Source organism: Cervus elaphus, chromosome 4, assembly GCF_910594005.1.
Source record: "Cervus elaphus chromosome 4, mCerEla1.1, whole genome shotgun sequence".
Taxonomy (NCBI): Eukaryota; Metazoa; Chordata; class Mammalia; order Artiodactyla; family Cervidae; genus Cervus; species Cervus elaphus.
This window is the reverse complement of record NC_057818.1, coordinates 58,212,940-58,236,349: the sequence shown is the minus strand read 5'-3', so window position 1 is coordinate 58,236,349 and position 23,410 is coordinate 58,212,940. Positions and strand designations below refer to the sequence as shown.

Sequence of the window (23,410 nt, the reverse complement as noted above, 5' to 3'; positions counted from 1 at the left end):
AACATTTATCTAGAGGTATGGAGTGCACATTCCTAAAAGAGGAACACAGGGGTAAACTAGAGAGTTTATCTATTTACTGCCCATGTGGATTCATCAGTGGTAACAAATGCTCACTCTGGTGGGGAAAGCTAAGTAGGGAGATTGTCCACATGTCGACATATATGGGAGGTATATGGGAAATGTCTAAACTTTATTCTCATTTCTGCTGTGAAACTAAATCTTCTACAAAGTTGGTACTGGTGAATGCAGACTGAATATTTTTTAGAATATATAATATGAGAAAGATGAATATGCTTCTATCTTTAATTTTTCCTTGTTCATTGTGTTATAGCCACGTTTTCTGGGAAACAGACTCACTCAGAAGGACAATGCAGATAGTGGAGTGCAGTTTTTTACACCGGCGGGCCCAAGGCAGAGTCTCCTCTTAGCCAAGGACCCCGTCCAGCATTTATGAAAATCTTTTATACCCCATGTGTACGTGTCCAAACCCACTACCCCAATTCCCTTGAGACTTACATAAACAAAGGAAGGGTAAATACAACTACAATAACCCCATCATTCACGTGTTATGTGTTCAAACAGTCAATAATCAATAAGCCCGCAGTTACATTCCAAATTGTTAATAACCGATAAGCCTGTGCTTACATTCTGATAGATAGGGTCTGGAGGCAGGGGTGATTAGCGTCTGTTTTCTCTTCTTCAAGATTCCCCTGCCCAGAGGGGGTCTTATCCTTCCATTATCATTCCCACAGGCGCTAAGCACAGAGTTCAGAGTCCACTGGAGAGGTGGCCACGCACGATCAGCACAGACAGGCCTGAGATGGAGTCCAGGCCCTATGAATTCCTTCTTCATTCCCCCCTCTTGATGCTCTTAGTTTCCATAACGAGCATCATTTATTGAGATATTGTACCTTAGCCGTCCTGTCACCCACATGAGAGAATGCTATCAACCTCTGGGTTACAAAATTCACAAGACATTGTAGGAAGCAGGGCCCACAGAGCAGTATGATTAAGAGTACTATAACAACAGTTACAATGGTTTTCCACCAGTCTCCCTTTGCCCAGGACAGAACTGAAGTCCAAAAGGGAATATTTTCATTAGACATGGCTTTCTCTTGATTTTGCATATCCTTCAAGGCAGTAGATACATTTCCAGACAGGTCAGGGATATACACACAACATTCGATTTTAATTACGGCGCAAGTCCTTCCTTGGGCTGCTGTGAGTATGTCTAATGCCATCCTATTTTGAATTACTGCCTTCCTCATCTGAATTTGTTCTTCGTTCAAAGCTTGAATGGCTTTTGTACTGTCTAAGAGGGCCTGTTTAGTGAAATTAGTTAAGGCCTCTACCTTAACCATGATATCTGTTGTTCCTACAGAGGGTACAAACAAGGCAGCAAGATAGTCATACCATTGGAACACAGATCGTGTCCATCTTGCATGCAAATAAGGCAGGTTTACTGGAGGCTGGTGTAGGCCAGGCTTAATACTGCCATGGGCGAAAGCAAATCCTAATGTGCAATGCCCCACCCAGCCAACTGGTAACCATGGCCATAAGTTAAGCCCACAGAGCCACTGGGTCCCATTGGGGGCTACCCAGCGGATTCCAGGATTATATTTCCAGTCGGAACCGGGCCACTGAACAGACTGATTGGGGTGATAGGTAACTTCCAAGACTTGTTTACATTGTTCAGGGGGCAAATAACCCATATATTTTAATTCTTTTGGGTCTAGGGGGTGGTCTCCAAATCCAACTTTCTGTTCTTTTTGTTCCCAGCAAATAGTAGCAGGGGTAATCAACTGTCCTTTCTCAGGAGTCATCCAGAAATATTCATCCCAGGCCTGGTAGTATTGCTCAAGGTACCGGGAGGCCTGTCCCCCTTTTGTAAGAGAACCCTTCTCCTTTTTATTTTTCATATATGAGGTATAAGCCTTTGTTACTTCCATAAGGCTGGTGTTCATGTTAAATGTAACCCTATGTCCGTGGCCCATTGATGGCTTCTTTTTACACCAGGAGAGCAAAGAAAGGTTATGATTGGTGAGAGAGAGAAAAGTTCCTTTCTGTTGCTCTAAGAAGGAACACAGTGGTATAAACTCCCCATAATGGAGTGGCGATACCCACCAGGGGAGTCTGTCCATTACTGACAGGGGCATGGCCCCACATACCCAACAGTTGGAGGAGTTGTGGAAGTTCGCGTAGGAATGTGCCCACGAGATGAAGACGTTGTCCTGTGCAGGAACACTGGTCAGGTTCAGAATTGCGTTGATGAGGCCGAGCAGCAGGAGTCGTTTACCCAGCTCCATCCTGTAGAGGGCTCGTCCGGGATCTCGTTCTCTTCTTCCTCTTCAGAATGATCTTGGTTCCCCGTGGGTCGGTGGGGTCCTCCTGGGTGGTCCACTCAGCGTCTTCCGGGTCAGTGTTGTATGCCTTCTTCGCTCTGGTGTGATGGATCCAAGGGGCAATGCCTGCAACTTTAACTGCGGTAGGAGTGGTTAAAACAACAGTATAAGGACCTTTCCACCGGGGGGCTAGGGAGTCATGTTTCCAGTCTTTCACCCATACCTGGTCCCCTGGTATAAACTCATGCATTTGCTCCCCCAAGGGGAACGGTATTCTTTCTTGCACAAACTTAGTTACTTGATTAATTACCTTACCTAGTTGTTCCATCTGCTGTGATATCCCGTCTCCTCCTACCTGAAGTATATCAGTTGTTACCTGTCTTATTATGGGAGGAGGCCTCCCATACACAATTTCATAGGGAGAGTAGCCATGGGACTGTGGGGTCATCCTGAGTTTGAGCAAGGCCATGGGAAGTAAATCCACCCAGGAACAGTCAGTCTCTATAATCCACTTAGAAAATGTCTCCTTTAGTGTCCAGTTAGTTCGTTCTACCATTCCGGAGCTCTGAGGCCGGTAGGCAGTGTGTAACTTCCATTTTACATTCATGGCTTTACTTACTTGTATCAGATCCGATATGAAGGCTGGCCTGTTATCTGATCCTATGCTGGTGGGGAATCCAAATCGAGGAACTATCTCCCTAAGCAGGCTCCGAGCCACTTCTGATGCTCTTTCAGTTCGGGTGGGGAAGGCCTCCACCCATCCCGAGAATGTACATACCAAGACCAACAGGTAATGAAAATGACGATATGGCTTCATCTCAGCGAAGGCCACTTTCAGATGTTCAAAAGGAGGGGTACCTTTTAATTGGAAGCCTGGGGGTTTTGGTCTGCACCCTGGAGCAGCGTTAATCTGAGAGCAGGCGTTACAATTTTGGGATTCCATTCTACATAGAGAGGAGAGGCGAGGAACCAGAAAATACCTTCGGATCAAGTCCTCCAGTTTGTCATGTCCTAGGTGAGTCATACGATGAGCTTGGCTCACCAGAGAGGGGGCCATCCTTTCAGGCACTAGTAGCTTACCACCTGGCAGTTCCCACCATCCTTTCTCTGTTTTGGTGGCTCCCTCCGCTTCAGCTAGCTGGTTTTGAGCCTTGGTGTATGTTGGGGAGTCTAGGGCCAGCTCGGGGAGCTCAGCTAGGACAAATGTCCTCATGGGGATTTCCCCGGATTCTTTCCTGTCCTCGGCTGCTCGCCTGGCGGTCTCATCAGCCAGCCTATTTCCTCAAGCCTGTGGGGTGTCTTCCTTCTGGTGCCCATGGCAGTGCATGACTGCTACCTCCGTGGGGCTCCAGACAGTGTCTAACAGAATCAGGATCTCTTCCTTATTCTTAATGTCCTTTCCATTGGCCGTTAGAAGGCCTCTCTCCCGGTATAGCGCCCCATGTACGTGGAGTGTAGCGAAAGCATACCGGGGGTCAGGGTAGACGTTCACTCTCTTGCCCTTTGACAGCTGCAGTGCCCGGACTAAGGCCCATGACTCTGCTGGTTGGGCTGACCAGTGTTGTGGCAAGGGGCCGGCCTCTATAACAGTCCTCTCTGTAACTACAGCATAGCCTGACAGTCGCTGTCCTAGCTTTACCAGGCTGGTGCCATCAGTATACAGAGTCCAGTCAGGATTTGAAATTGGCCTGTCTCGGAGGTCTGGACGGCTAGCATAGACCTCGTCTAAGACTTCCTTGCAATTGTGAGTGGGTCCTCCTTCTCCCACTGGGAGAAGCGTTGCCGGGCTTAAACCCTGGCAAGGTTCAATACGGAGGTTGGGGTTTTCACATAGCAGTCCCTGGTATTGAATAATCCGGGAATTTGACAGCCATTTGTGGGGGTCTCCTCGAAGGGGTGTTGACTTCTGTGGGACCTTTACGATCACGTCCTGGCCAAAAGTCAGCTTTGTGGCCTCACGTACCAGTAAGGCGACTGCGGCCACTGCCCGCAGACAGCCAGGCCAACCGGTGGCAACATGACCAAGTCGCTTTGAAAGATAAGCTATTGGCCTGTCCCACGTTCCCAAGGTTTGAGTCAAAACCCCCATGGCTGTTTTATCTTTCTCAGTCACATACAAGGTGAATGGTTTGGTGAGGTCTGGCAATCCCAAGGCGGGGGCGGAGGTGGTTGCTAGCCTCAGCTCCTCAAAGGCTTCCTGCTGTTTTTCAGTCCAGTTTACAGGATTTTCTTCAGGCCCTGTCAGGAGCTCAAATAAGGGCTGGGCTATTTGAGAGTACCTTGGAATCCAAATCCTGCAGAATCCAGTGGTCCCTAGGAACTCCTTGACTTGCCGCCGAGTCTTAGGCGTGGGGAGCCTCAGAATTACTTCCTTTCTAGATTGGTCCAGCAACCTTGTGCCTTCCCTTAAGACAAACCCCAAATACTTTACCTCCTCCTTGCAGATTTGTGCCTTTTTCCTGGACACTCGGTATCCCGCTTCTGCCAGCAATTGGAGGAGCGCTCGGGTCCCTTCCCAGTATTCTTCCCAGGTCTCAGCGGCCAGCAACAGGTCGTCCACATATTGCAGGAGCCAACATCCATGCCTTTCAGGCTGGAAAGGTTCCAGGTCCGAGGCCAAGGCTTCTCCAAAGATGGCTGGCTCGTTTTTGAATCCTTGCGGGAGGCGAGTCCAGGTGAGCTGCTGCTTATTGCCTCCGATGGGGTCCTCCCATTCAAAGGCAAAGATGGGTTGTGATGCAGGTGCTAGGCGTATACAGAAAAAGGCATCTTTGAGGTCCAAACAAGTATAGATCCTTGTCTTAGGTGGGAGGAGACTAAGTAAGGTATAGGGGTTTGGGACGGTCGGGTGCAGAGTTACAGCGGCCTGATTGACCAATCTAGATCCTGCACAGGCCTATAGTCTTGTCCTCCTTCCTTTTTTACCAGCAAGATTGGTGTGTTCCAGGCTGATTGACATTCCACCAGGATGCCTGCCTGTTTTAGCCTGTTGATGTGAGGCAGAATCTCAATTCGGGCTTCTATGGGTATTGGGTATTGACACTTTCTCACTGGGGTTGCGCCAGGTTTGAGTTCTATTATTACAGGGGCTTGGTGTCTAGCTAGCCCAGGGGGGTTATCTTCGGCCCAGACCTCAGGGAACAGCTGAGTCAGCCTTCTCTCCAACTCTGTTGCCTGGTCTTGTTTATCTCCAGGAGGCTCATGTAGCCTCCATTCGTCTTGAGGGGGCACAGAGAGGGAGAGTAAGTAGGTTGTTGTGCCCACCCGAAAAGTGGACCTCTCTTCAGGAGAGAAAGTCACTTGTGCTCCCAGTTTGGAGAGTAAGTCTCTCCCCAGCAGGGGTACTGGGCACTCATGGATATAGAGGAACTCATGAGTCACTTGGTGACCCCCATCTGACATTTTCTGGGCTGGCAAAACGACTTAACCATTTCTTCTCCCGAAACCCCAGTTACAGCAGCAGTCCTTTTAGACCGTGGCGCCACTGGTTTAGTTACCACAGACAATTCTGCCCCGGTGTCCACCATAAAGTCAATGTCTTGGTCCCCAATTTTTAAAGTTACCATGGGCTCTCAGGGACCTGATGTCTTTGAGCCCCGGCGTCCCTATTCAGTCTCTATGTTAGTGAGTTCTGCAACTGGGAGGGATTTATTTTCCCTTCTTCCTTCTGGGCACTCATTCTTCCAATGACCAAACCCGCGGCATCGGGCTCATTGATTTGGCTGTAATGGAGCCCGTGGCCTCCGTTGGGACCGGTTGGAGGGCTGTCCTGACCTCGAAGCTAGGGGGGTCTTCTTTGCTCTGGTGGTGGAAAAGTCTCCGGAAGACTTTCCAAGCGTAGCAGCCAACATTGCAAACCTCTCATCTGTTCTCCTCTGCTCGTCTTTATACCTCTTCTCGTATTTCTTTTCTATTTCCGTGTCCCTATTCAGGAACACCTTGTCTGCTATCTCAATCAACTGAGAGCTAGACATGGATAGAACTCCCTCGGTCTTTTGAAGCTTTCGTTTTATGTCAGGAAATGCTTGCGAGATGAATGACGAATTTATAACAATCTGGGAGCCCGTAGCTTCTGGATCTATGGGTGTATAGAGTCTGTAGGCCTCACAAAGCCTCTCGTAAAATTTGGAGGGTGACTCGTTTCCCTTCTGAACTATTCCGGCCGGTTTAGACATGTCCATCGGCCTCCGGGCTCCCCTTCTAAGCCCTTGTATAATCGCTGTCCCGTATCTTTCTAATTGGATTTTTCCCTCCTCTGTATTATAGTCCCAGTTAGGTCTGTCAGTGGGGAAGGCTTGTTCTATCCACCTCTCTGGGTTAGCAGTGCCCTCAGGGACCATCTCCTGTAACCATTTCCTTGCCTCAGCGTTGATCCTGTATCTCTCTTCTGTACTGAAGAGGGATGATAGTAATTGCATTATATCGTCCCAGGTTGGTAGATGAGTGCGGAAAATAGTCTCCATTAGTCTAGTCATACGCTTGGGTTCCAACGAGTAAGAGGGGGTGTGTTTTTGCCAGTTCAGTATATCAGTTGATGAAAAGGGCTGATAGTAATAGGTTACAGGAGCTTGGTGATAATTACCATCCTCCCCTATCACTGGGGGTTGCTGAACTTCTCTGAAGGGCATCTGCAAGGGTATTTTTTCCTCTGGCTCTTTTGCAGAGCGGAGCCTTTGTTTAATTCCAGTGGTTCCTCCCCGTCGTCCGGGAGTACTTACCGGGAGTGGAGGGTAGAGTTTAGGGAAAGTAGGAGCAGCATCCGGGGTGGTAGAGTCCGGTGGGCTCATTGCCCCTCCAGTTGAGGTTGGAGCCTGCTGGGAGGGTGGCTCTACAACCTGTGGAGCTGTCGGGACCCCTGAGGAGTCCGGGAGGCTTACCGGTCCCTGGCTGCTTCCTCCGGTGGCCACGGTGTTACTAGCTGGCAGAACCATCATCCAATACGGCGGTCGGGGAAGCTCATCTCCTTCAGGGTCCTGTAAAATTTCCTTCTCATCTTTGGTTATCTTTTGAGCCATCAAGATTTTTCCTTCCCCGCCATGAGCATAAAAACGGGCCCATTTGGGGGGGGTCTTGGGCTATTCCCAGCCAAGAGTCTATGTACGGGAACTGATCAGGGTGTCCGGGCTTTCCCGTAACTCTAGCATAGACTGCCTTTATGAGATTTAAGTCCATAGTTCCCTCTGGTGGCCAGCCAACTCCCACTGAAGGCCATTCGACTTCACAAAGGGTACGCAGCCGGCCGGGTGTCATTTTCTTCCCATAGTCTCCATCGAATCCTTTCTTAAAATTCTTAATCATATTCTCCAATACAGTGGCCTTCCTCCCATTTTCTTACCTCTGGATTCCCACGTCCCAGGGCCTTCCTGAGAAGCCAATTTACCTGTCTCCACTGGCAGGGGAGATGATGGGTCACACAGCAGATGGGTACCTCCTGGGGGAGGGCAGAATACGAGCATGCAGAAATCAATATCCTCTTTGTAAAAAAAAGAAAAACCTGGGACTTCCCTGGTGGTTCAGTGGCTAAGACTCTGTGCTTCCAATGCAGGGGGCCCGGGTTCAAACCCTGGTCAGGGAACAAGATCCCATGTGCTATAACTAAGACCTCATGCAGTCAAATAAATAAATAAATATATATTTAAAAAAAAAGAAAAGAAAAAGAAAAACCTGTGGCGACAGCTCGGCACGTTCCCTAGGGCGGCGTGGACACACCTCCTGACTGGCCTTCTTGAACCCTAAGTCCCTCTCTTCATCCCTGGCACGGCCGTCGGCCTGAGTGCCGAGCAGCTATTGTCACCAACCAAAACCAGTTTCCTATGCGGCTCCCTTCTGGTCCCTCCAGGGGGGTGATCAGGCCCCCTCTTCCACCCTGCTGGGTGGGCTCCTCCTCACCTGAGCGCTCAGTTCCCTGCTGCTGCTGTTCACTACCTGCCAAAGCGAAGAAACCGGGCTTTGAAAGGCTGAATACTTCCAGAGGGGCGAGGCGCCTTCCCCCCTCTAGGAGATTCAAGCTACAAAGCCTCGGGGTGGCATCAAATGAGACTGGTCTCCTCAAAGTGAGGAGCTTCCCGCCCAATGCACCAAATGTTATAGCCACGCTTTCAGGGAAACAAACTCACTCACAAGGACAATGCAGATAGTGGAGTGCAGTTTATTACACCGGCGGGCCCAAGGCAGAGTCTCCTCTTAGCCAAGGACCCCGTCCAGCATTTATGAAAATCTTTTATACCCCATGTGTACGTGTCCAAACCCACTACCCCAATTCCCTTGAGACTTACATAAACAAAGGAAGGGTAAATACAACTACAGTAACCCCATCATTCACGTGTTATGTGTTCAAACAGTCAATAATCAATAAGCCCGCAGTTACATTCCAAATAGTTAATAACCGATAAGCCTGTGCTTACATTGTGATAGATAGTGTCCAGAGGCAGGGGTGATTAGTGTCTGTTTTCTCTTCTTCAAGATTCCCCTGCCCAGAGGGGGGTCTTATCCTTCCATTGTCATTCCCACAGGCGCTAAGCACAGAGTTCAGAGTCCACTGGAGAGGTGGCCACGCACGATCAGCACAGACAGGCCTGAGATGGACTCCAGGCCCTATGAATTCCTTCTTCAATTGTACTTTAAAGATGTGGGAAAATAGAGCTCTCTAAATGGAGCAGAGAATGAACTGTAGCAGTTGATTCATAAAACCTAGGAAAACACACACAGGAAGTAGAGCAACAACATTCTCAGGTGTTAATTCATGTGTGATGTAACTTATGACAACACCGATCATTACTTCCTTGGTTGGTCATCAGATAGCATTTAGGGCATCGTTTTCAGAGGCATTTGGCTCAGCCCATACGCACTGTGAACCTAGCGTGTCCTGCTCAGTTCAGTTCAGTTCAGTCGCTCAGTCGCCCTGGACTGCAACACGCCAGGCCTCCTGCTGCCCCTGGTTTCTTTTCCAAGAAAGCGGGGATGGAAATGCTTCCAGGCTCCTGGTCTCTGAAGTTGGAGCTGCCACGCCTGCAGAGAGGTGGTCACAAAAAGCAAATCATTTTGTGAAAACCTGTGTCCCCAGGCTGCAGAGGCGGGTGAAAAAAAACTAAGGACAGGGGAGATCTTTGGGAAGAATTCTGCAAGTAGAGCCTGGCAGGAACCCAAGACCCCCAGGTGATTCTGACCAAACACTCACCTCTCCCCTCCCAGCCCCCAAGGGTACAGGCAGGCTGTGGACCACCACACCCATCCTAGAAAGAGCCCCTCCCCAGGGAATCAGGTTGACCTTCTTTGTTTCTAGAAGTTCCCTCCCTAAACCCTCCCTTCCTGAGGTCTCAGGTGTGAGGTTTCCCCTCAGGGCTCTGAATGCGGGTCTTCCTCTTACATTTCTTTCACAGCCCTCCTAGGGTGGGTCAGCTAGTCCAGAAGTAGGGTCCACTGTCTCTCGTGAACTGTTCTCTGTAACTCGAAAACGAAGGAGAAGAACTAGCCCGGACGATCTGCAAATAGGGTAGAGCACCAGGATGTGATTAGCATTATCAGGTTAGTCTTGATTCCCCACTACAGATTGGGAACACAGAAAGTCGAAAGGAGCTCAGAAAAGGGTGAGGGAAACAGGAAAACTTCTTCTGTTTCCCTGCAGCAGTTGCAGGTTAAACAGCTGCATGGATGCCTTTGAAGGTATTTTCTCAAATGCAGATGTGAGTTTTCGATGTAACATCCCCAGAGAAGACGCAGAGCAGGAGGAAGAAGAGGAGGAAATGGCAGCTTCTCAGGTACGTGTCCTGTCCTGGGTCTGGGGCTGTGTCTGCTTTTCTTCCTGAAATGCCTGGACTGAGAACCTGCAAACCTTTAGGTCTCTGCTTCTAACTTTTGTGCCTGGGTGTTTGTTATCAACTTCTTTATTTTTTCCTTTTCTTCTTATCATAGTGAAGCCTGGCTCTTTAGACCACTTCTCTCTTGAGTCGCAGAATCTTGTCTCCCTTGTCTGTATCCTGGCTTTCTATGGAGCATGATGAATTCTCAACATGAATTAGCGACTTTCAACGGGTCTATATATTCCCTTTGTGAGAAGCACTGGTATCCGAGATTCGCACTGGGATGTGGTTCGGTGTTGGGATCTTAGGGAACTAGGGGAAATGCCGTGATGAGTTTACATATGGATGCAATTTCAGCTCTTTAGGAGTTATAAAATGCCCTTATATATTGAATAAACTCAGTGATCCAGAATTTTTCAAAAAATGCTCATAAGTAAAAAGAAAACTAGGAGATACTGTCCTCTGTAATGCTAAGACTTAGTAGTGAAACACATTGTTAGGTAGTTAGAATAGGGAAAAAGAGTCCAAAATGGCAGTGGCTAAAAGAACTGGAAGGGAAAGCCCGCGAAAATAGAACAAAGGAAGGTCCGACGACTGGAATGAGAACCTCAGGTAAAACAAACAACGCGCCTGCCTAGGCCCGATTTACATAAGACAGACCCAGGGGCAGAGAAACAGGTAAAAAGAGGAGTCAAAGCCCTCTTCCTTCTTCTCTCTCTCTCTCTCCCCCGCGCGATGGGGCGATCTTCTCTTCGTGTCTTTGGATCGACCTGTCCTCACAACTCGAAGATGGATTTTCCGGGTATTATCTAAATAAATAGAGCTGTCACACTGATTTATTTAAGAGCTATAACACGGTCTGTCCTCTGAGAGCTGTGACCCGCCAAGGGGCTTTAATGTCCGTCACTCCAAATTTTCGTTGTGACGAGACAAAGAACCCAGGAACATACACTCGCGTGACAACATTGTTAGGATACAAAACAGAGGAAGTTTATATGCAATGAATTTTGCATAAAACTGATATTTTTTATGTCACTTCAAGTTATAAATTCCTTATTTTTTCCGAAATGCCCAGGTTCTGATACTGCATCTGCCGTGCATTTAACCATGACAGATGATGTCCACTGGCTCTGGTGATTTCTCTGAGATTATCAGGCTATAGAGTTCGTTTTTCTTTCCCTCTGTCTTTAAACAAGGCTGTGGAAAAATGGAATGAGGAACATGTGAAAACCCTCACACTTAATGGAGAAACTCCACATCTTCTTGGTTTCTCTTTGCTTTGGAAAATGAACACTCACTGTGTTGATGATCGATACTGGGTTTTGGGAGTGGGAGTTTTCATCACTCAAGCCCAAGTGTGATGTTTCCAGTACACTCCACGCTCATATCACAGACAAAGTCTTACTCACATTTTTGCATTTTTTTATAAAAATATTTGCAACAATCTTATTGGTGCTAGTCTGTTTTCACCTGTGTTGAATGTCTAAGATACAGCTCAACAAAATGATCCAGTTTTTCAAGAAATTAAAGTTTCAGAACCAAGAGCTCTAATTTATCTCATACCATTGTATATGTCTGCACCCTTGTGTATTTAAAATATACAAAGAATATCATCCACAAGCAGATGTATATATTTTAACCCATTAAAAAGAATCTCGATTAACTGAACATGAACTGATTTTATTGACATGAATATCGATTTTATTGACATGAATATGAATGAACTCAGCTGAACTGAACTGAACTGAACATGAATCAGTTCATTTCAGTCGCTCATTCGTGTCTGACTCTTTGCGACCCCATGAACCGCAGCACTCCAGGTCTCCCTGTCCATCACCAACTCCTAGACTTTACCCAAACTCATGTCCATTGAGTCAGTGATGCCATGTAACCATCTCATCCTCTGTCGTCCCCTTCTCCTCCTGCCTTCAATCTTTCCCAGCATCAGGGTCTTTTCAAATGAGTCAGTTTTTCACATCAGATGGCCAAAATATTGGAGTTTCAGCTTGAACATCCGTCCTTCCAATGAACATCCAGACTGATTTCCTTGAGGATGGACTGATTGCATCTCCTTGCAGTCCAAGGGACTCTCAAGAGTCCTCCAACACCACAGTTCAAAAGCATCAATTTTCTCTGCTCAGCTTTTTTTATAGTCCAACTCTCACATCCATACACGACTACTGGAAAATTCATAGCCTTGACTAGACGGACCTTTGTGGACAAAGTAATGTTTCTGCTTTTTAATATGCTGTCTAGGTTGGTCATAACTTTCCTTCCAAGGAGTAAGCGTCTTTTAATTTCGTGGCTGCAGTCACCATCTGCAGTGATTTTGGAGCCCCCCAAAATAAAGTCAGCCACTGTTTCCACTCTTTCCCCATCTATTTGCCATGAAGTGATGGGACTGGATGCCATCATCTTAGTTTTCTGAATGTTAACTTCTCCTTAATACTCTTTGTAAGTATATAGTCTCATTTTAATATATATGTCTGTATGCATGAAAATGTTTCTCTTTTACTTGTTTTGGTATTCTCCCCAGTTATATAAAGTTCTTTTTAAAAAATACACATATTTATGTTTGCCTGAGTTTTGTCTTGGTTGTAGCCTACAGAATCTTGGAGCCATGTGGGAGACTTTGTTGCAGCAGGCAAACTTTAGCTGTGGGTGTGGCATCTAGTTCTCTGACAAGGGACTGAACCCAGCCCCCTGACTTGGGAGCTCAGACTACCAGGGAAGACCCTAGAAAAACTCCTATACACTTTTTTTAGTGTTGTCCCTGGGTAATTGTGTTTTACTAGTTAAATTTTAGTTCAGATAAACTGAAGCAAATTCAAGATTTGTCATTTAATGAATGTTTGTTAAAATATTTGCAAAACGGTGGAACAACAATGTAGTTGATTTTATATTATTTATGTGATGCATTCAAGACCCTGTAAAAACTTTTAGAAAGACATATAGTATATACTAAATAGTTGAAAGGATGATTGCTGCTATGGGTACTATTCTATCAGACCTGTCAATTTTGTAAAACACTTAAAATTCAATGTTAAGTATAAATTCTTACCTTACTGGTCAACCTCTTTGCTTTTCAGAACGGTCATTCATGTGTCAGAATTTTCAACATTACTAGTTAAAATAAGCTTGTTAAAAATGTGGCACATTGGCCCCACTCCAGAACTCTTAGATCAGAGCATGCTTTTTAAAAATATTTCCTGTTTCCTTGATAGGGGGCTTCCCTGGTGACTCAGATGGTGAAGAATCAGCCTGCAATGTGGGAGACCCGGGTCCAATCCCCTGGTGGGGAAGATTCCCATGGAGAAGGAAATGGCAACTCACTGCAGTATTCTTGCCTGAAAAATCACATGGACAGAGAAGCCTGGCATGCTACAGTCCATGGGGTCGGAAAGAATCAGACATGACTGAGTGACTAACATGGTTTTCTTGATAGACAGTTTATCCTGGGTCACAGGAGTACAAGTCTCAAAAATAGATAAGTCAGTGTTGATGCGATTGTTTTATAATTTCTCTTCCAGATCAGAATAGTTTCTGTAGTGGTCTGTGGATCATGTCTCATTCTCTTTTCCTGGAGTTAGAAATACAGTGGAAAATACGGCAGTATAAAAATTATATTCCTGTGTAACACCAGACATTCTCCTAAATCAGAACCATTTCTCTTACTGGTTTCATCTTGGGTCACATTAGGAAGTCTTCCCAGGTCCACGTGGCTTATGTCCTTTGTATTTCAGGGGCTGCTGACATTCCAGGATGTGACCGTAGATTTCACTCAAGAGGAGTGGGAATGCCTGGACCTCGGTCAGCGGGAATTGTACAGGGACGTGATGTTAGAGAACTACGGGAATCTGGCCTGCTTGGGTGAGGATCACTCGCTTATACAATCCCTCAAAAACCCCAAAATTCCAAAAATCTCAGGGTTTTGGTTCATTCATTCTAGAATGTCTCCTGGAATTTTCTGCTTTGTCCAGTAGAGGTTAAGATTCCTACTTTCCAGGGGAAAGTAACCTTCTTTCTTGATATAACCTGCCTTCTTGTTCTTCAGTCGCTAAGTCATGTCCAACTCTTTGCGATCCTGTGGAACGCAGGAAGCCAGGCTTCCCTAGCCTTCTTTAACTCCCAGAGTTTGCTCACATTCATATCCATTGAGTCAATAATGCTATTCAACCATCTCATCTTCTGCCACTCCCTTCCCCTGTACTCAATCTTTCCCAGCATCAGGGTCTTTTCCAATGAATTGGCTCTTCGCATCAGGTGGCCGAAGTATTGGAGCTTCAGCATCAGTCCTTCCAATGAATATTCAGGTTTGATTTCTTTAGGATGGACTGGTGTGATCTTCTTGCTGACCAAGGGACTCTCAAGAGTCTTCTCCAGCACCACAGTTCGAAGGCATCAATTCTTTGATGCTCAGCCTTCTTTATGTTCCAAATATCACATCCATACATGACTATTGAAAAAACCATACCTTTGACCTCTGTTGGCAAAGTGATGTCTCTGCTTTTAATATGCTGTCTTTGTCATAGCTTTTCTTCCAAAGGGCAAGCATCTTTTAATTTCATGGCTGCAGTCACCATCTGCAGTAATTTTGGAGCCCCCGCCCCATCCCAAAATTAAATCTGTCACTTTTCCCCTATCTATTTGCCATGAAGTGATGAGACTGGATGCCATGATCTTAGTTTTCTGAATGTTGAGTTTTAAGCCAGCTTCTTCACTCTCCTCTTTCACCCCCATCAAGAGGCTTTTTCGTTCCTCTTCAATTTCTGCCATTAGAGTGATATCATGTGTGTGCCTGAGGTTGTTGATATCTCTCCTGGTAATCTTGATTCCAGGGTGTGATTCATCCAGCCCAGCATTTCGCATGATGTACTCTGCATAGAAATTAAATCAGCAGGGTGTCAATGTACGGTCTTGATGAACTCCTTTCCCAATCTGCAACCAGTCAACTGTTCCATGTACGATTCCATCTGTTGCTTCTTGACCTTTGTATACTTCATTTTAGGTTTACCATTTAGGTGGTAATTCTGTAAGTTCTGTTGTATCAAATAGTGCCACTCTCCTCTTCAAACCGGAATTCCACTAACTGCTTTTGCCTTAGTAGAACTTGAGCATAATATCAGAATCTGATTCTGATGCATTTGTCTTTTAAAGATGCTTCCAAAAAACTATTTGGTGAAATTCTTTTTCTTAATGCTATTTTAACTTTCTACCTTGACTTCTCTCTCACCTGAATACATATTGGATTGGAAATTGATGAATATCTCAGAAAACACATATTCCTTTTTCTGATGAACAGGTCTTGTGGTCTCTAAGCCGGGCCTGGTCAAGTTTCTGGAGCAAATGAAGGATCCCTGGGATGTAAGGAGAATGGAGACAGCCATACACCCAGGTATGTGTCTATGGATGAAACAGATAAGTCAGGTGAGAGGGACAAGCATTGGGGAGGAAGTCATATTTTGTCATGTGGTTTGAGAAGATCTGCTTCAGTGGAGATGATTTTGGATTAGCCTAGGTTTATTTCTGTCACTGTCATAGAGCGTCATCTCCTGACCCATTCCTGATTCTTTTCATCATTTGTGTATTTTTCTCCAGTGATTAATTTTCATATTTACAGTTAGGACCAAAATACTTGTCTTGGCCTGGAACAACCTCTATGACCTGATAACTCGTCCATTTTGGGGCGATTTTAGGAAATCTGCATATTTCTGAGTAACTATATTAAGCCCTTTTAAAAGTGCTGATTCTGTCCCTAGTCAGAAGTGTGTGGGTGGAGCTGTGAAAAAATTGCCAAACTTCTAGGAATACTGGGGACAGATGTTTTTTGAATTCTACCATATAATTTCCAGTCCACTGGAAACTACACATATGACCTTAGAAATATCATAGTCAAATTCTTTCTTCACTGCATAAGACACCTCATTAAAATGAGAGAATGCAAATCTGAATTTTAGGTTACGTCTTCTCTTTTTTTATATGAACTAACATTAAATGTGTTAAGTATATTTGTCCCAATTCATTAATGCTAAAATGCTTTAATATATTTATTTAACTCACAGAGTTTTTAAACAAATTACTGACACTGGAGTTTAGAACATTTCCCACAGTGCTTTTTTCTGATTGTTCTTCACTATTAAGCTTATAGATGATATAGAGAAATCCTTAAGAAGAAATTTTTCTGTTCCAAAAATGCTATTTTCCAATGTTATGTTAGTTTTGCTATACAGAAAGAATAAGTGATACACATACACATTTCCTTTCTTGATTAGATTTCCTTCCCATCTAGGTCACCACAGAGCATTGAGTAGAGTTCCCTGTGTTCTCACCATATTTTTCAAGTCTCACTTCTCATTTGATTTGTTAAGAACTCTTAGCTTATTAAATCTATCTTGTTTTTTATGAAACATCCCAGGACTTTATCATTTATGCCATCTATTTCTGATTAGTTCTAGCTCAATATCATTACTCTATTAGAACATGCTCCGATAACAACATGAGTGGTAAGTGGGTTAAATAATAAGTAGGCATTAGCATTTGTGAAAATGTTTTGTCTGTAAATTTGATTATTCAAGCAAAAATTACTCATGACACTGCTCAACTGCTCCTCGCTTCATTGTTCCTGTAGGTTTCTATCTTGACTTCTCCTCTGCACCATACTCCTCTGTCATCTCATGTTGTCCAATGTTCTGTGTTTGTGGTCTCTGTTCTGCAGGCTGCAGATCCTAGTTCCTCTTGCTCTGGTGTCTGCTCCCTGGTGGGTGAGGTGGTCCAGAGACTTGTGCCCTTATGCCCTTGAGAGGGGGTTGATTGTTACTATTGTGACCAGAGCCTGCCCGGATCCTGAGGGCCGCTTCACCTTTCCTCTGTGGCTGTCACTGTTTGTGGAGGGGTCTGCTTCCTGATTGGTGGAGCAGAGGCCCCAGATCTGAAATGAGCTCTGCTCTGATCTGTGGTGCTGCTGATCTAGTGGAACTGGTGCACACCCCCTGGGAGGGAAGCCGCTGAGTGTTGCTCCTCTGGGGATGTTCTTCTCGGAGAGTGCTCTGCGTGTCATCTTTCATGTGCTGTGCGAGCTCTCGTGTGACCCTATGTAGGCATTGATCTTGGCCGCACCTCAACCATAGGTATGCTGGCACTTGACCCTGGTGTCTCTTAGATGTTATTTTTACCAGGTCACCAGCAGAGATCCACTGTAGTCATATCCCAGGTGTACATTCATTGTGGAGCTGGACCCGCTGCGGTGCTATGGGGGCAATGTAGACTGTGACCTGGGCCAAATGCTTCATGTGTCTGCCTACAAAGTCTACAGTTGCTAAAGCCAGACTGGTCTTGATTGCCAGAGCCTCATTTCCATCCAGATGTTCTGTTGGGGCTGAGTTTACCAAGCCAGTTGTGGGGTGTAACACCATGGTTTGTACAGATGCAAGGAGAGGTCTCAGCTTTTCTTGCTTAGTGGCAGGGACTTGGGGCTCAGCTGTGGTTTCAGTACCACCTGTACATTGGGACCACCCACAGGCGTGTGCTCTGAAGGTGCCACTGGAGCCCATGAGACTACCATGGTGGGGAGGAGGATGGGGAGGAGGAAGCAGCTGTGGGGGTCATGAGATCACCCACATAGCTGCGAGCCATTTCTCGTGTCTGGAGAGGCAGGGACAGGCACAGGGGGAGAGAGGTTGCAAGGAGGTTCTTCCCTTCGGGCATCACTCAGCAGCCCCACTTTGCTTCTCTGGTGGTTCAGGCTTCCTCCACAAGCATCCCATTTGCAGAGCTCCTCCCTCCCTCCTGTCCACTCAGGATGTCTCCTTATGGCCAACCGTAGTCCTCTACCTAGGTCTGCTCTCCGAAACCCACGTTCCAGCACCCAGCCCTTGTCTGCATCAGAGGACACCCTCTCAGGCTGGGTGGGCAGGGCAAGGGTCAGTACCCTGCGTACAGGTCTCACTCTGTCCTGCACGCTGGTTGCCGTGTTCTCTTCCCACAGAGGACGAGGCTCCCCGTCTGTCCCAACTGAGCTCCCCCCAGTGAGGGTCTTCCCTGGATGTGGAGACCTCTCCTCTCTTCAGATCCCCCCAGGTTTTTGTGGGTCCCATCCTGCTTCTTTTCCTCTCCCCTTTCCTCCTTCTCTCTCTTGTCCTACCTGGCTCAGCAGGGATCTTTCTTGTCCTTTCAGGTGTCCAAGTTCCTCTGCCCGTGTTCCGCAGGGCTCTGTGAGAAGTTTTCCACTTCAAGATGTATTCTTGATGCTTTTGTGGAGAGAGATGAACTCCACGTCTTCCGAATCCTCTACCATCTTGACTCCTTCTATCTCGGTTTTAGGCTTAATCTAGCCAAGTGTATGCCAATTTTATGTAAATTGTAAACTATATTCCCCAAGAATAGTAAGTAGAATAACTTATTATTTGGTATCTTTCAGCTGTGTCTTCTCACGACACCCAGGGTTTGAGGACCCAAAAGCCAGGCTTAGAAGATTTACTCCCAACAGCAAAGCTAGGAATATATGAAAGATTTCACCTTGCAAATTTACATTTAACCAACGACTGGGAATCTATGAGGGCATATAAAGAGCGGAGAGCATGTTATGATGGACACAACCAAGTTGGTACAGTTTCCCATAAAGTAAACATTCCCATCAAAAGAAATCAAGGATGTGAATCAAATAAGGAAAAACCAATTTCAGGTGACCACTTTCAGTCATCAACATCTGCAGATAACTGTATATTTGTCAGGAAAAATCCACATCATCTCTTGAAACATACATCTTCTCTGAAGGGAAATGAGGAAAATTTGGAAAGTCATCTAGTCTCTACTGCAAATACTCATTCAAACCTATACTTTGAGCATAGGTGTGTATTAAATATACATTCAAACATGTCTGGAAACCAGAAACTTAAACATGAGGGGGAAAATCCCCAATACAATCAATCTGAGGGATCCTTTAACAAGGATTTATTGTTCTTCAACCAGCAACTATTTTCTCCTTGTTGCAAAATCTGTAATGTTGAAAATAATGGGAGAGACCTTATTCAACCATCATTGGTCAATACATATGGAGGTATAATTAGTGTGGAACAACTTTACAAGTGTAACAAAATGAGGAATGCCTTAATCAGGAGCTCTACCGCCAACAAATACAAGCGTATACCTGATAGAATGAGAAGCTCTTCATGCAATGAAACTGGGCATAATGTTGACCAAGACTCATATCTCATGAAACAACAGGGACATCAATTTTCAGACAACAATTCTAAACATCATAAGTGTAGGAATATATTTTATCAAAGCTCAAATCTTACTATTAATACTTATAAGAATATGGATGTTGGAGAGAAGACTTATAATTGTTATGATTATGGTAAAGTTTTTAACCAGTCTCCAAAACTTATTCAACAGCAGAATATTCAGACTAAGTGGAAACATTGCAAGTGTAATACATGTGGAAAAGTCTTTAGTAACTCACCAAATCGAAGTAGACATAGGAAAATTCATACAGGAAGAAAATATTTCAAATGTTCAGCATGTGGGCAAACCTTTAATCAGAGTTCATATTTAACTGAACATCTGGGAATCCATGCTGGGAAGAAACTATACAAATGTACAGAATGTGAGAAAGTCTTTATCTGCTGTTCATGTGTTACTCAACATCAGCAAATTCACACTAGGGAGAGACCTTATAAATGTACAGACTGTGGCAAAGCCTTTATCCATTTTTCACTTCTTACTCGACATCAACGAATCCATACTGGGAAGAGACCTTATAAATGTACAGCATGTGGCAAGGCTTTTAAGCACAGTTCAAGTTTAACTCAACATCAGCGAATCCATACTGGGGAGAGACCTTATAAATGTACAGCATGTGGCAAAGCCTTTATCCGTTATTCACTTCTTACTCGACATCAACGAATCCATACTGGGGAGAGACCTTATAAATGTATAGCATGTGGCAAGGCTTTTAAGCACAGTTCAAATTTAACTCAACATCAGCGAATCCATACTGGGGAGAGACCTTATAAATGTACAGCATGTGGCAAGGCTTTTAAGCACACTTCAAATTTAACTCAACATCAGCGAATCCATACCGGGGAAAGGCCTTATAAATGTACAGACTGTGGCAAATCCTTTTCCCACAATTCAGGTCTTTCTAGACATCAGAGAGTTCATACTGCAGAGAAATGTTAGAAATGTAAGGAATGTGGCTGAGAATTTCATCACAGCCATCACCTCACTCACAATCAGAGAATACATACTGCAGAGAAACCCTAGAAATGAATCAGTGATAAAAAAAAAAAAAAATTTGGTCCTAAATATACAATTTTGAAAAAAACCAGTGTTTTCTTTGGAAAGGTACATGAATGAAATAGAAAAATGTAGAAAACTGCTTAATCAAACGTAACTCAGTACCAGAGAATTCATACTAGAAAGCATTTCATTAGTACCACTTTTGTTGAATTACTCGAAGCAGAAACACTGTAGCAAGTATTCCATAAGTAAAACACATACAAAATTGATATGTTAGTATGGATCACAAGATGAAGGGGTGGATATTTGCAGAGGTATAATTATTATTAATGTATCCTTGTTTATGTTAATGTTATTTGAGATTATTAAGGAACGAAAAGGAATGTATTTCAACTCTCAAATTACTACATGCTGTGATTTGTTTCTACTGTATATATGAACTTATGTTTTTGACAGTTGTTGCGCAATGGTAAGAGAAGCCCTTCTATATGAAGTGGGAATCATTTACATTTATTCTCCAATTTATAAGATTAAGAACACAGTCATGTTATATACACACTAAACCTCTGAATGGAGGTATTTCTCACTGATGTCAAACACCTCTGTGGTCACCATGATGTAAGTGATCAGGGAATAATTCAAAGTAAGACAGAAGTTTGCTCTAAGTTTTCAATAATTATGTCAGTTGCTTTTTAAGCATAAAACAAGGATAGTTCATGAAAATCGAAGGTATTTTTATAACAGCTACATAGAGAAATCATGCATATTATCTGGCAGGGTTGAAGTAAAGACACCTCTTCTATCTGATGTAAGTGTAGAAAACTCTGGAAAAGTCATATTAATATAATTAATGTCCATCCATGTTTACTAAATTAGCCTCCATTTTGTAAACCATATCAATCACATTCTCAGATCATTTCATCAAAGAAACAGGACAGTTTTTAGAAGCTTGTAATGTGTATTTTAATCAAGGATCAAACAACAATTGTAAAAGGTTTTGTTCCACCTGTGCAAAATTAATGTATCTTAATAAAAGTGAATGGTTTTTCAGTGTGGCAATTGATGTGGAATGAATGAAGGGTTAACGCACCACCAGCATTAACCTCTCCCACCTATTTAAGGTTGCAGGAAAGGTAACGTAATGATAAACTATTTGAAGCACAGGGGGATGAAATCTGTAGAAATTAGTTCCTTACTGCCATTAAACCTCTCATAACTTCATATTGTTTCCCACTATTTCTACGTTGTATCTCCTCTTTCATTTTTATCTACTTGGACATCGTGGTGGTTCTAATAAGAAGGATCATACAGAGTACTGTTGAGAGCTCCCCTGAACTGCTCGATGCAGTTGCTGCCTCAGCGTCTGTCTGGGGAGCAGGCAACCTGCAGGTCCTTGAACTCACACCAGCCAGTCCTGTGAGCACCTGCCCTAGATGACCCCTTCCTTGGGACCAGCAGTCTTGCTGAACCCCAGGGTCTACTGCACAGGCTCCCCTTCAGTGATACCCTCAGAGCTCACCAGAATCTTGCTCGACTTTCTTTGAATGGACCCCTCCACACTCAGCCTGTGGGACCCACAGCACTTCACCCAGGGTTAGGTCTGAACCTCAAGTACTGGAAGTTTCTCTGCCTGGTTCTAGCCTTGACCTTCCTCAGGGGCCCTCAAGGCTTGCTGTGAATTCTCTGAGGACCTAGAGTCATAAACTCACCTGCTGCAATTGTCCTTTGTTCTCCTGTTAGTTAAAACTTTTCAGGGGCTCATTTAAGCAAATGTAAGTTTAACAAAGTCACAAAAAGAATAATCAACAGCCATGATGGGAAAATTCTGAACCAAGATTTATAAAATCTTACCCTGTATCATTCTTAGCACATGTGTCTTGTAAGGCTTAAAGGAACTGTTTTCTCATGGCTTTGCCATACTTTGAATGCAATATATAAATATCTGAAGATATATACATAATATGATTTATATAACACATTAAATACAAGATATAAATATCTGAAGTAAACATGTTAGCAGTGAGAAACCCAAGAAAGAATATGTCAGTGTATGTGTACTCTTACATGTTTAACTTAGAGAATTTAAAAATGCTAGGTCAAAGCTGGTCATTTCAGAATTGCAGATGATTTATTAGAAACTATAAAACTTGTCAATTTGTTGATTAATCTACTTTTCATGGAATTCATTTCCTTAAATGTTAGTCGGTTATGTTTTTTAAGGAACTTCCACACGGTCCACCCAGGTGACTGCACCAGCTTACATTCCCTCCAGCAATGTAGGAGGTTCCCTGATCTTCAAGCCCCTTCAGCGTTTATGATATTCTTAGTGGGCTTTTGGCTCATTGTTCTTCTGGCTGGCATGTCTTGATACATCCCTGTAGCTTTGTTCTGCATTTCTTATTCTTTAGCGGTGGTGAGCATCTTTCTTTTGCCTCCTTCCCATGGAAAACAGCAAGCTGCCCCGCCCAGCCTCAGCAGCTGTGGGGCACAGGCTTAGTCTCCCCACAGCATGTGGAGTATTCCTGGACCAGGCATGAAGCCCTTGTTCCTTGCAGTCTCAGATGGATTCTCCACCACCGGGTGACCAGTCTGTTTAGCTTTTTTTCCTTTTGAGACATATACATATATTTATTTATTTATTGGAATATAATTGCTTTACAATGTTGTGCTAGTTTGTGCTGTATGATATCATCAATCAGCCGGAAGTATACGTAAATCTTCTCCCTCTTGGCCCTCCCTCCTGTGGTCTCCGTTTCACCCCTCTCCTCAGCACAGAGCACCAAGCTGAGCTCCCTGTGGTAAACAGCAGCTTCCCACCAGCTACCTATTTTAATCATCAGTTCAGTTCAGTTGCTCAGTCGTGTCTGACTCTTTCCGACCCCATGGAGTGCTGCACGCCAGGTCTCCCTGTCCATTACCAACTCCTGGAGCTTGCTCAAACTCATGTCCACTGAGTCAGTGATGCCATCCAACCACCTCATCGTCTGTCGGCCCCTTCTCCTCCCCCTTTCAATCTGTCCCAGCGTCAAG

The 23,410-nt window shown here is 44.6% G+C and overlaps 2 protein-coding genes and 1 non-coding gene across 3 annotated transcripts in view; 1 reads left to right on the top strand and 2 right to left on the bottom strand.

Moving 5' to 3' along the window:
* The window catches only part of LOC122691420 (putative protein ZNF720), a 344,658-nt gene that overhangs the window by 63,231 nt on the left and 258,017 nt on the right, over positions 1-23,410 (bottom strand). The gene's annotated exons all lie outside the window — the stretch shown is intronic.
* The window catches only part of LOC122692444 (thymosin beta-4-like), a 567,005-nt gene that overhangs the window by 527,155 nt on the left and 16,440 nt on the right, over positions 1-23,410 (bottom strand). The window lies entirely within an intron of this gene.
* Positions 7,845-7,917, top strand: TRNAG-UCC. Its single transcript has one exon. It is a non-coding gene; the product is annotated as a tRNA-Gly (tRNA).